Source organism: Hirundo rustica, chromosome 3 (assembly GCF_015227805.2).
Source record: "Hirundo rustica isolate bHirRus1 chromosome 3, bHirRus1.pri.v3, whole genome shotgun sequence".
Classification (NCBI taxonomy): domain Eukaryota; kingdom Metazoa; phylum Chordata; class Aves; order Passeriformes; family Hirundinidae; genus Hirundo; species Hirundo rustica.
This window is the reverse complement of record NC_053452.1, coordinates 32401924-32413899: the sequence shown is the minus strand read 5'-3', so window position 1 is coordinate 32413899 and position 11976 is coordinate 32401924. Positions and strand designations below refer to the sequence as shown.

The window sequence follows — 11976 nt, the reverse complement described above, 5'->3', positions numbered from 1 at the left end:
TCCCTGTGCTGGCACTTGGCCCTGCAGAACCCGCTGACGAATCCCGCGTGTAGTTCCTATGGCAGAAGCCAATTCCTCCCCCCCCACCACTAATCTGCCCGTGCATGCAGCCTCCACCTGCTGAGCCAGCGGAAGCCGTGCTCAGCCAGCCCCAGCCAGCCAGGGCTCTGAAACCCACTCTGGCTGCAGAGCCTGGAGGGTGGTGAAGCCTTTACACCCTGGTCCTGCTGCTGTGGGAAATCCCCACCCTGCTTGGCACCAGGCAGCGAGGAGTCTGCAGGCAGCATCATCTGGCACCAGGAGAGCTGAGCTACCAAGGTAAGGGCAGGGGGCAGGCAGGGAGGCGACCAGAGTCGGCACTGTCCCGCTGTGCCTTGTTCCGCCGGGCACCAAGGAGAGGGTCTGGTTCCAGCCTCCCGCACCGAGCCAAGGTCTTGTCCTCCGTTCCGGCGGCTCGGCAGTCCTGCTGCAAGGTCACCCTGCAGCCGGGAGCCCGTGCCGAGCTCTGGGGCCATCGCACGCTGAGGGACCCCAACACGGGTCTGAGCTTTCTAGTCCCAGAGCTGCAAGGAGAGTTCGGAGCCTGATCCCGGCGCGGGGGGGATGAAAGCGGGGAGCAGCAGTGCAGGGGCTGGCTGCCGGCACCCCGCCCCCCTTGCCTAGGCGAAAGGACAGCACGGCTATGCCTTCCTCCCAGGGCAGTAGGGCCAGCCGTCCGTTGCAGGAGGAGGGGACACACCGGGGAAAAGCCGGAGCTCGGGACATTCCTGTGCCGGAGCTGCGGTAGCGAGGCGACCCCAGCAGCCTCCCGCTCCCAGGTGCGGCCGATGCAGCTGGAGGGGAGGAGGGCCGGGTCACAGCGGGGTGGGGGCACCGTGCTGCAGCCCGGCGGCCCCGGAGCCGAGGCCGTCCCGGCGCCCTTGGCGCGGCGGGAAGCGCTAGGACCCGGCCTGCCGCGGCCGGCGCAGCCGGCCCCGGGCGCTGCGGGACCGGACCGTGCCCTGCAGGCGGCGGCGCCCCGGGAAGGAGCCGGCAGCCCCCGGGGAAACGTGTAAGCGACGCGGCGGTGTCCCGGCTGCCTCGGGGGAGGGTGGGGGCCGGGGAGGAGCGGGGTCCCCGGCAGCGCTCGGGGAAGCTCCGGCAGCCGTGCCGGGCGGGCGGGGCTGGGGGGCGGCCGGCTGTCCGACCGGGGCTCCGAGCCCGCCACGCTCGGCCGCGCTCCTGCCGGTGCTGCGTGCTGCTGCCTTTCCTTCCCCTCCCTCCACGGGACCGCCGCGGGGCCGGCCAGAGAGCCTGTCCCGGGAACGCAGTAGCACGGGGCAAGAAGGGCTTCCCCTTTCGCCATCCCCAAAACGGCCAGCTGGGGACGGTGTTTGGTTGCCCTGCCCGAGGGGATGTCACCCGACCACTGGCACGGCCACCGCTTGCTGGCTCCGTCGCCTTCTCGTATGAGTCCCAGCCTTCCCTGAGTGCTGGCTGCCTCCCTGCCCCGCCAATCACATGTTCCTGTACAGCCCCGGGGGTGCCCGCGCCACAGGGAACACCTCCAGGGAGCCCTCCAAGTTCCTGGGGTTCCTGGGGCTGTGCCACCGCTCACCTCCCTGCCAGAACTTCTACAACCCCATTCGCCTCTTGCGAGCCCTTTGTCCCAGTAGCTGGGCACTCTCCCGTGACCCTTTCTATTTGTAGGCTGACCGCTGGGAGCTTGCCCTCCCCCCTTGCACCATTCCCCACGCAGGTCCTTTCTCCCCAGGCACCATTCCCTGGCTGCCCTCGGTGTGATTTGGCCCAGTGAGAGGTCCTGGCTGCATTCTGAGTCCAAGGCACGGCCCAAGCCCTGTTTGCGGGAGCCTGACCCCGCGTGCAGGCAGAAGAGAGGTGAAGGTACAGGCAGAGCAGGGTTTGTAGCGTGGCCCTTGACCCAAATCAGTCCAAATCATTAGTGCCTCTCAAGGTCAGGGCACTGCTCTGCTGCCCCAATAAAGTTCTCAATGCAAGAGGTGAGAAAACAGGGTCCCCACTGCTGCTTTTTGTCCGTACCCCTCCAGTGCCCTGGTGCTGTCCTGGAAAGGGAGCGGGTGCCGTAGGGGCTGAAATGGATCAGAAAACTTAGGGAGTGAAGGAAGTTGGCACAGCTGGATGGAAGGAGATAGTGACATTTATCCGTCATGGTCCTCAGGCTTGTGCAGGGAAGGTGATGGAGGATGTGGTGGAGGAGCACCAGCTGTCCTGCCCTGTTTTCTGCACAGACATATAAGAAGTCCTGCCATTCCCTGCCAGGAATGCCCAGAGCATCCCTGAAGACAAGCTGGATGTCAGTGGGACCAGCAGGACGGGAGATACCGTGCAGCAGTGGCAGAGAAGCCTGTCCTCCATCAGAGCAGGCAGCCCTGCCCTGGGCTACTGCCAGCAACAAGACCCTCCAGGGCTCCCCAGAAAGCTAGGGTTTTGTGGAGCTTTTCCTTCTTGAGAAGCCTGCTTTTTTGCAGGGAGCCCAGCACCCCCATGACTACAGACGCAAAGCAGGGTCAGCAGCAGCACTGCTGGGCACTTCATAGCAGCTCAGCTCTGCTATGAAGCTTCCCAGCTCTACCACCCCAGCACGCTAGCAAAAGTCAGGTGAGACTTTCCCACCTGCTTGCATCTTCTGGAGATGGCAGATCCTGTGTGGAGAGTGGAGAAAACAGGGGGTTGGTGGTGTCTGCAGTTCCTCTCCAGACGAGGGATCTTTGTGGGAAGCCAGCTACTGCTGTTGTCCAGGCTGACTTTTGTATTCTGGCTTGCCAGAAAAGAGATTTACTGGGTCTGGGCAGCAGTGTTAGAAGAGCAGACTGTTTCCCTGGAGACTGAGTCCCTATCAGCTGAGTATGGATGTACAGAATAAGCCTGAGGCCCTGGGAGGGTAGCGCCAGGAGCCCCTCGTCCCTGAGCCACTGGGTCCATGGCACAAGGAGCCTCAGCCCAGGAGCAAGGAGAGAAGCAGACAAGCTCCCTTTTGAGAAGTAACCTATGCTGAGGAGGTGCATTTCAAGCCTTTTCCCATCCCATCCCAGTGGAACTCGGGGTTCTCAGGGGACCTGCCAGGACTCCTTCCTCTGTGGCCTTCAGCTGAGCAGCAAGCACAGCCCTGACGGACAGTTACCATGTTCAGGGTGACTGTCACAGTCTCGTGTCCTCATGTGATCCGTCCCGACCCTGAAATCAGCGTCCTAGTACTATCCCTGCCCTTCTGCACAGTGTGTTACTTACAGGCAAACCCAGTTGCTTTCAACCACCTTCAAACAAAAAGCTCCTGCTTCTGCCCTCGGACTTCCCAGCTTACTCCTAGATTTCCCTGCTCCCACTCATCCCCAGTCCTCCCCCCACGGCTTAGCACAGCGCACACAACAAGCCCGCCCTTCGGAGTGCCCCGTCCCTCTTTGTGCACTCGGCTCCCGGTGCCGTTTATCCCCCCATCTCCCCGCTGCCGCTCGCTGCCTCCTCATCCTCGCGGCGACCCCGGTGCTCGGCGCCGTGCCTACCCTTCCCTAAACCCCGCGGCCGAGGGCTGGCTTGGGACGCCTCCTCACCCCGGAATGCCGGACCCTGTCCCAGCTCGCCGCTGGTGCTCTGCCCCCGCGCTGGACGGAGCCGCTTAAGCCCGCTCCCGGCTAATTCCTTCCCCGTGCGCTCCCCGTGCGCTCCCCGCGCTCCCGGTCACGCCGGGGCGGCCCCGCGGCTGCCGCCAGGGGGCAGCGCCGGCCCGCGCCCGCCCGCGGCTGTGCGGGGACTCGGCCCCGGGGCCCGCGGCGCCCCTCGGCGTCGGGCGGCTCTGCGGAGGGGCTGCGAAGGGCCGGGGGCCAGCGCCTGCCCCCGGGGACGGGCACGCTCTGCCGCGCTCCCCCGGCTCCTAGCCCAGCCCCTCGTGCGAGGGGCGCAGGACCCCCCGAGGGCTCCCTCCTGCCTGGTCCGTGTTAGAGCATCCTCTGCACGCAGGTGGACGCTCAGCCCCCTCAGCGGAGGGGCTGAGGAAGGGGGGGAGGGCAGTCCCAGCGGTACCCCGGCAGCTGGGCCGCTGGGTCATGGGTTCGGCCCGCCCTTCTTTTGATGTGCCATGGCTGTGCTCCGCTGGGTGGCCTGGGGGCCTCGTTTCGGCTTGGGAGCCTGCGGAAGCATGACGGGCGAGAAGAAATTATGAACGGCTGGTACTGTTGGAAGCTGTGGGAAAGGGCCCTCCTGGAGACCTCCCTGGGGGATGTTTAGGAGCATTCAGCCACAGCTCCGCTGCTGATTTGCCCAAAAGGGAAAGCATGACTGGATGGACTTAGTCTCCAGACAGGATTTAGTCAGCCTTGCCAGACATTTGCACGGAGCAGAATTCCTCCACACCAGCCAGCAAATGTTGGGCCAGGCACAGACCAGGGCTGGCACGGCTGTGAGGGCTCCTGGACCCGTGTTTGGATCCCTCATCTCTGCAGGTGGCCGTGTGCCATGGTCCCCGTAGTGCCAGTGACCACGGAGACTGCCCAGGGAGCAGGCTGGCTGGGAGGACAGAACCTTGGCCCTGCCCTGCCATGCAGGGTGGTCACACTCTGGCTGCAGCAGCGCTCCCGGGGAGCTGGAGCATGGTCTGCTGCCACTGAGGTGCCTCGGGAAGGCCAATGGGGAGCCATTGCTTCAGGCTGTCCTCCAGAGCTGGCATTCACGCATCCTACAGAAAGCCCCCTTCTGCCTTTTAGATGGTTCTCAGAGACCCCGGGAGTCACTGGGCACCTTGCTCCACTGGGGTGTGGATGGACTTTGTCTAGGGGGGAATGGAACCACGCAGCAGCTGCCACCCCTCTCACTCTTGCCAGGTTCCCTGGTTCCCAGCAGCCCACAGCTCCCCTGCAGTGTTTTACGAGTGTGGCTGAGTGCTAGCCAACTACTTCCTTAATGGCTGTTCTCTGTCGTGGGAGACTGGTGCTGCCAGCTAAGGAGGAGGATGTGCTCCCAGCACGGTTTCAATGGGCCAGATGACCTTGGCTATAGCATGGCTCCCTCTGCCAGCACCAGCTCCATCCTCCGCCAAGGAGACCTGGGGTGACACCATGACCGGGGTGCTTGGAGTGGTCTGTGCCCCAGGGCTACCTTTTCTGCATGCCACAGGGTGTTCCTGCCTGCCGCTGAGCCAGGGGTTAACCCTGTCTCCTCTGGTACAAGTGGGAGCCTGAACTGCGTGTTCTGAGTTTATCCAAGCCTCATCTTGGGCCCTGGCAGGTGCGGACTGCCTGCAGCGAGGCGACGCTTCACCCTTGGCCGGCGGCGGCACAGCTGTCACTCAGTAACTAGCGCCCAGCAGCTCAGCTGTTAATTGGTGCCATTAGTCAGTATTTACTCCCTTAACGCTTGTAAGAGAAAGCAAATGGGCAGCTGGAGCTCAGGAGAGGGCAACAGCAGTGCAGGGAGGGAGGCAGAGGGATGGAGATGGAGGGGTTGCTCGTGGAACAGTTGTGCCTAGGACACGGTGAGGATGGGAGACCCTCAGAAGTGGCTTGGGCAGAGGAGCTCGTGTCCCCCAGCCTGACAGCAGGGAGATTCCCTGTGTCCCAAAGATACTGCTGTTCCTCTAGGGCAGGCTGCCCCCACCCCCAGCAGCCTGAGAGGAGGCTGGAGCCTGACTGGACCCCACTGTCCATGCCAGGTCCCAGGAGCTCTGTTGCCACCATGGGCCCCTTGCTGAGCTGTGACCAATCAGCGGACAATGGGATTTGTTTCTGCTTGCCCAGCTGGAAAACACCCACAGCCCTGCCGCTGCCACTGGGCTGGAGGCGCGTGGAGGCCCTTCCTTGTCATGTCTCCAGACCATTTGCTCACCAGGGCTGTGAGTGTTTCGGGGGTAGTGGTATTGCCACATTGCGTCTCAGTGCTACCAGCAAAGGGGGATGCTTAGCATGGGGAGGTGGTGGGGCTGATTGGCAGCAAGGGCCTCCCTCTCCCCTGCCTTTCCTTGCAGGGTTTCACCCAGGGCTGCTCTGCTGCTGGCAGCGAGCTCTTGCTGCCCTCAGCCCACTCGTGAAAAAGTCACAGGCTGCTGCCTGACTTTATCCCTGCAGGTCAAGTCGTGCAAGGAAGCAGAGGGACGACAGGATGCTGGAGATCTGTGCAGCTCCCTGCAAGCGGTGATGTGCCAGCTGGATCTCTGTGCCACAGGCAGAGCTCAGGAGGGTATCGCAGCCCTCCTCTTCCCCACCTCGTCCCAGCAAGGTTCAGGCCAGCAGGTGAGCATGACCTCTGCCCTACCACCTCATCCCAAAATACAGGGCAGGGCACCAAGAGCCCAGGGATCACCATCAGGAGTCCTGCAAGCAATGACTGGAGATCTCCCACCCCAAAAAGAGCCTGCCAGCAGCCCTTCAGCCAGGACCCTGCTCCAGGGTCAGCCAGGATCCGCAAGGGAATAGCAAAACTAAAATGATCAATCCCCGAGCCGTTTGCTGACCTCAGCACCAGGCTGAGATGCCTTGTTGACTATCAAAGCATCCATGACCACCGTAGTCTTGTTATAACTGGATTCCCAGGAGCCCGTAGTAGGTTTTTTTTGCCCCCATTAGCTAATAGATTAACAACCTGCTGGCACTTGACAGAGGTTCAGCATCTCCTGTTTGGCTCCATGGGATGATCAAAATGCTCCTTTTCCCCCCTTCCCCATACGGCTGCCTTGTCACACATGCACGCTGTTGGAGACAGCTGCTGATCTGCTTGCCATTCCACTCCTGTCTGCCTGCTCTGCCTTTCGGACACACTGGCGCTCTGTTTCTCTGCTCCGTGGCACTGAGGGCCAGCGCAGAGTCTCTGTGAGCTGACCTGCCCGTGCCTTCCTCTGGAATGGGGCAGGCAGCATCCCAAGGACTGAAACGCAGTCAGTGTGGGTCGTGCTTGCCAAAGGGAAGGGTGGTTTTGCAATGGAAAGGAGAGCTGGATGGCGTGCAGCCCCCTGGCCTCAGCTCTGCTGCAGGCTGATGGCCTTACCGTGCCTCGGTTTACCCTGTCCCTAGCACAGACACATTACAGGGAAAGGAAAATCTCATTGCAGAGGAGGGCTGGTGGGTTAATTAATGTATGGTTGCAAAGTGCTTGCAAATCTCCAAGGAAAACGGTCAACGTGAGTGCCAAGTGTAAAGGATTCTGGAAACATTAAGTGCCTGCAAATGCTGCCTAGCTCCTCAGGCCCTAAAACTCATATTGCCCAAGAGGCACCAAAAATACTCCTTTAGCTCCTATGATGCATTATCCAATGCCTGGAATAAATCTCCCTTTTTGCTCTTGCTTTCCAAACCAGCTGTTTGTTTGTTTTCCCCTTTTGGATTTCATAGCTTTAGTTAAAGCAGGGAATTGCTACAAGGGAGGAGGGGAGGGGGGAAAGGCAGCTTTTGTGAAAGGTTTGGCAGCAAGCATCACTGAAGGGAGAGCACTTCGCTTGTTTGTTCTGCCTGTTACAAACTAGCTGTGAGCAGAGCGTACAAATTGGGCTCCAGGTGACGGCATTGCAATGCCTGCAGCGCACGTTCGAGTTTTCAGAAAGAAAACTCAAAAGGCTGGGCAGCTTCAGCCCCACCAGCATGCTCTGGGAAGCATGTCCGTGGGACTCCCAGCCTTATGTAAGGGAGAGGCTTTGCTGGCTGCCTTCCTCCCTTGCCTTCTCCCTTTGCTCTGGGGAGCGCAGCAATCTGCCAACAGCAGCAGTGTGTTTTGGCACTGTGCTGCTGCTTTGGGGATGGAGAGGGTGGGAACACAGCAAGCCCCCGGGCCCCACTCGAGGCTGCCTATTTCCTTGCCCCAATTACACGGGGGAGAAACATCTCGCTCTGTGGGTCATACAACGGTGGGCCCAGTACCGGTGCCGGGCAAAGCACGGCTGCTTCCAGTTTGGAGCAGAGACTACTTTTTGTAGCTGTTTCTTTTTCTAGGAGGTTTGTTATTGTACATGCGGTGGTGAAGATGATAACGTGAGAGTCACTTGGGAGCAGAGGGTTCTTGAAACACCTTTGCCAAAGATGAAGCAAGGCCGCTTGGCCCGGCAGCAAGGGCTCGTGTTTGTGGGGCAATAAATGGGTTGTTACTGGCTGTGCAATATGTTACCTTCCCATGCACTGTAGAGGAGGTGTCACCCCTCTGAAACTGAACGCTGCCATTGACATTACACAACCCAAGGACTTGCAACACTCTTGGGAGCAGCCCTGCTTCCCGAGGGGCTGAAGTGCCTCTACGGAGAAGAGAATTTTGAGCTAAATGTCTCCTGTCCTGCAGTAGCCAGGGCTGGATTTTAAAGGACACTCACTCTCTCCCGGACTTTGCCTTCTTTGCCCCACGATGCCTTGCTCACTCCAGGTCTTCTGCCTACACAAGAGAAGACATCGTTAGACCCTGTCCTGCAAACTGGTGATGGGTGGATCACCAGAGGTGTGTGCAGGGAAGCAGCCGGTGCTGTGCTTGGGAGCTGGAAGCTGCCTTTCTCTGCCTCCTCCCGGGTGTGTGGTGCCCTCCTGTCTGCCTGCAGTCACCAGTGACGCTACCCAGCGCTAATGGATCTCAAATCCCCATCTCCAGTGAGAGGCCTCTCTACTGAGAGATGTCTGATTCCAGTGATTGGGGAGTGGCTGCGCAGACAGGACCAGAGCTGCGAATTACGGAACATTTAATCCTGTACTTTGGTGATGGTAAGTGCTACGCGCCCTGTTGCTGAAAGCCTGGGTGAGGCAGCGGCTACACCCGCCCTGTCCTGAAGGAGAAACTTCCTGGAATATCCACTCAAAGGTAAATTTTGTGCGTGTTTCTCCTCCCGACGGGGTCTGAAGTTATAATGGTTGAGGCTGAGAGCCTTGACCTGGCTTCTGGAAGCACAAGTGTCAGTTTGGCTGGGCAGCGCCAATTTGGACACTGTGCTCAGGTTCCTGGGGGAATTGGTTCTCACAGCTTTTAGTCTGTGCTAAAGTTGGAGCTTATATAGAAAAATAAAATTGTAGAGGTGCTCAAATTTTAGCTCATGCTGCTGAGCAGCGAGTGTGGATATCACAAGGAGAAACACGGTGCCCAAGCTGCTGTGGCATCCATGTTCCAGGGACTACCAAGGAGGCTTGTGGGGCTCTGTGGTGACAAAATGGCACATCTCCAAGCCAGAGAGGAGGTGACATAAGACATCCCAAGCAGGCGACCTTGCCTTTCTGTTTTGTTTGGATTTTACAAAGAAGAGAGGAGATTGGCGAGGCAAGGTGGTGAGAGGAGAAGTCTTGTCTGTGTCGCAGCTTACCCAGAAGACCTTCCAGATGGGAATGGCTTACAGTAAGGGGGCTGAGAAAAGGCAGGCCCAAGGCTTGGATCTGTCATTGTCTGGGAGATGCAGCCTGGGAGCTTTAATTGGAGATGAGAGCTTTTAAATTTAATTTGATCTGATACAGATCTTAAATTTAAGAAAAAAAGCCTCCTGTCTTATTATCTGACAGCACTGTCTGCCTCTCTGCTCATGTTGTTAGTGTACCCTACTATCTCAGCCCAGAAGCCCATAACCATGACAAATATCTATGGCCAGTGCAGAAGGAGAGATCCAGCTGTGGAGGCTGCTCCTGAGCAGATCAGAGAAGAGGTCTTTTCCTCAGGGTGACACTCGGCAGTGCCGCTGTTGCAGATCAGAAAGCACCGGTCGCTGTCTCATCCCTGTTACCACTGCCTTTTTCTTGGGCTTTGAGGACTTTTTGCTAGTGTGGCAATGTGTTTGTAGGTCTGTCTTAAAATACAAGCTTGGTGCTTGGATTCTGCAGGAAGATGTGTGTTAGAGATCATCTTGCTGGGAGAGCGTGAGAATGAGAGTCTGCCAGAGCTTTCGGGGGTGTTTTAACTTCTGGTTTTAATTTCTAACCTAAACTGATCACCATCTGCAGAGAATTTTCAGAGGCTGTTTATTAATGGAACAAATGTTTTAATGGTCAAAGCTGCTGCAGGGACTTTTTGGTGCCACTGCCTGTTCCTGCACAGCACAGTGCATAGAGAGAGCCAGGGGGGAGCCTGTTTTCCTTTAAACACCCAGCTACATTAAAAAAGATATTTCTGTGACTGTTTAACTGTCACAGAAATTTAAGGTTAAATTCAGGTGCACTCCCATTTACTAAGGGACAAAGTACCTGAGAATTCCTCCACGTTTGCACTTCAGCTGAGCAACAGGCTTTTTATCACAGCGGAGCAGATATCAATTCTGGACAGATAGGAGCCTGGAGGCGGCAGCCAGAAAAAAATAATCTTGGAGCTTTTGCCTGCCCTTTGGATACTGACTACACACAGTACTTATATCCTCCGAATATAAGGGGAGTGATAAATGTTGACAGGGATCTGCACATTGCCTGCCATCCTGGGCAGCACCACCAGGAAGACACAGTGCAAAAGGCTGTCTTTAATCCTTTCTGTAACTCATGGAATCGTAAATTGTTTGGGTTGAAAGAGACCTTAAGGATCATTAAGGATGACATGGGCAGGGATGACACCCACTAGGTCAGTAACTCAAGAAAGTTATTTATATATATATATGTGTGTCTAGATAATTGATATATACGTGTGTGTATACACATGCATATGTATATTTGTGTGTATGTATATATACACATCCGCATATATAAACATGTATATGTATTACACCCTTCTGCGGCGACCGCCAGCAGAGTGCTTTAGTCTGAGTTAGAATCCAGCATGAGGGACAATCACAGAAGGAGCAGCACGGAACTAGGGGCCAGTTCACACTCCATTTAGAGCCACAACTTAATGCATCGCTCCCTTTAGAGCTATAATATCTACTAATGCACGGACATTAGCAGAAACCCGGCGCTGGGCGCAGCTCCGCAGCTACAGGGGGCTTGCTTTGCTTTCCGCGAGCCGGGGTGGGTTCCCGCCAGATGTGGGGCGTGGAGATGGGTAGGCGCGGAAATGGGGGGAGCCAGGGGCAGGCGGGCCCGGGAAGGCACGGCGGCGGAACGCCGGGCGGCGCGGAGAGCTCGGCGCAGGTGGGTTCGGCCCGAGGTGCGCACGGCTGCCCGCGGAGGGCGGCGGCTGCTCTCGCCCCTTTCCTCCCGGGGGGCCAGGGGGCACGGGGAGCGGGCGGGAAGCGGGAAAACCCGCCGCCTCTCCCACGCGGGAATCGCGTGGCACTGAAGGCGGCAAGAGGCGGAGTTTAGCGAGCGGGACTGAGGCGGCGGGCAGCGGCGGGCGATCGCGTTCGGGGTGCGAGCGCAAAGTCGGCGAGCTCTCGGCCGCGCCGGCTCCCTCCGGGGCTCTGAGCGGCGCTTCCAAGCTGCCGGCGGCGCGGGGAGCCTCCGAGGGAGCCGGGGAATACCCCAAGTTCCCCCAGCGTGGGGAGAGGCGGCGGGAGAGTCGCGGCTTGGGGGACCGGGCCGGGGGCGTGTGATGCCTGGACGCTGCTTTTCGGGGGAGGGTCTTCCTCGCTAGCTTGCACGGCAACTACAAACCCCTTTTCATCGCCGCTGCCGCGGGGAGAGCGCGTGGTTTTGGGGAGGCGAAGCGGAGCGGCCAGCACGTGGCTCTGGGGACGCAAGGCGCAGCGATGCTCCCGTGGCTGGGATGCGGGACTCCGCCGAGGGGGGCTGTGCCGCGCTCCTCCGGCTGCAGCGGGGCGCATCCCTGCCGAGCAGGGAGGGATGCACGCGTGCACGGCGGTGTCTGCCAGCACGGCGGGTGTGCTGCGGGCCCCTGGCAGGTGCGTGGGCAGGGTGCCAAGTGCTGCTGCGCCAGAAGTGGGGCAGAGCCCCCTCGGCCGGCAGAAAAACTGCTGGGTCAGGGTTGCTGCAGGTCCTGCTCAAGAAAATGCTCCCGGTTGGCTGTGGGATAGTGTGGATGATTTCAATGAGTGCTTCTTTCCATTCCTCAGTAAACCGCCAGCCTTAATGGAGAGCCTGGTCCAGGCAGAAGTGCCAAGGGCTCTTGTAGAGCCCTTTTGTGCTGTCCTCCTCATCCCTG

General features: G+C 59.0%; 1 protein-coding gene across 5 annotated transcripts in view; it reads left to right on the top strand.

Annotated features, from left to right (window-relative positions):
* The first annotated feature begins 125 nt into the window (after positions 1–125).
* Positions 126–11976, top strand: part of SLC29A1 (solute carrier family 29 member 1 (Augustine blood group)) — a 33521-nt gene continuing 21670 nt past the window's right edge. Inside the window, exons 1-3 of one of the 5 annotated variants that reach the window (XM_040058663.2) lie at positions 5390–5485; positions 5663–5842; positions 6075–6239. The gene's annotated coding sequence lies outside the window, so the exon portion shown is untranslated. Of the gene's footprint in view, positions 319–513; positions 819–5389; positions 5486–5662; positions 5843–6074; positions 6240–10943; positions 11007–11976 lie in introns of those variants that run through there. The other 4 variants (XM_040058665.2, XM_040058666.2, XM_040058667.2 and 1 more) reach the window with 4 other exon arrangements.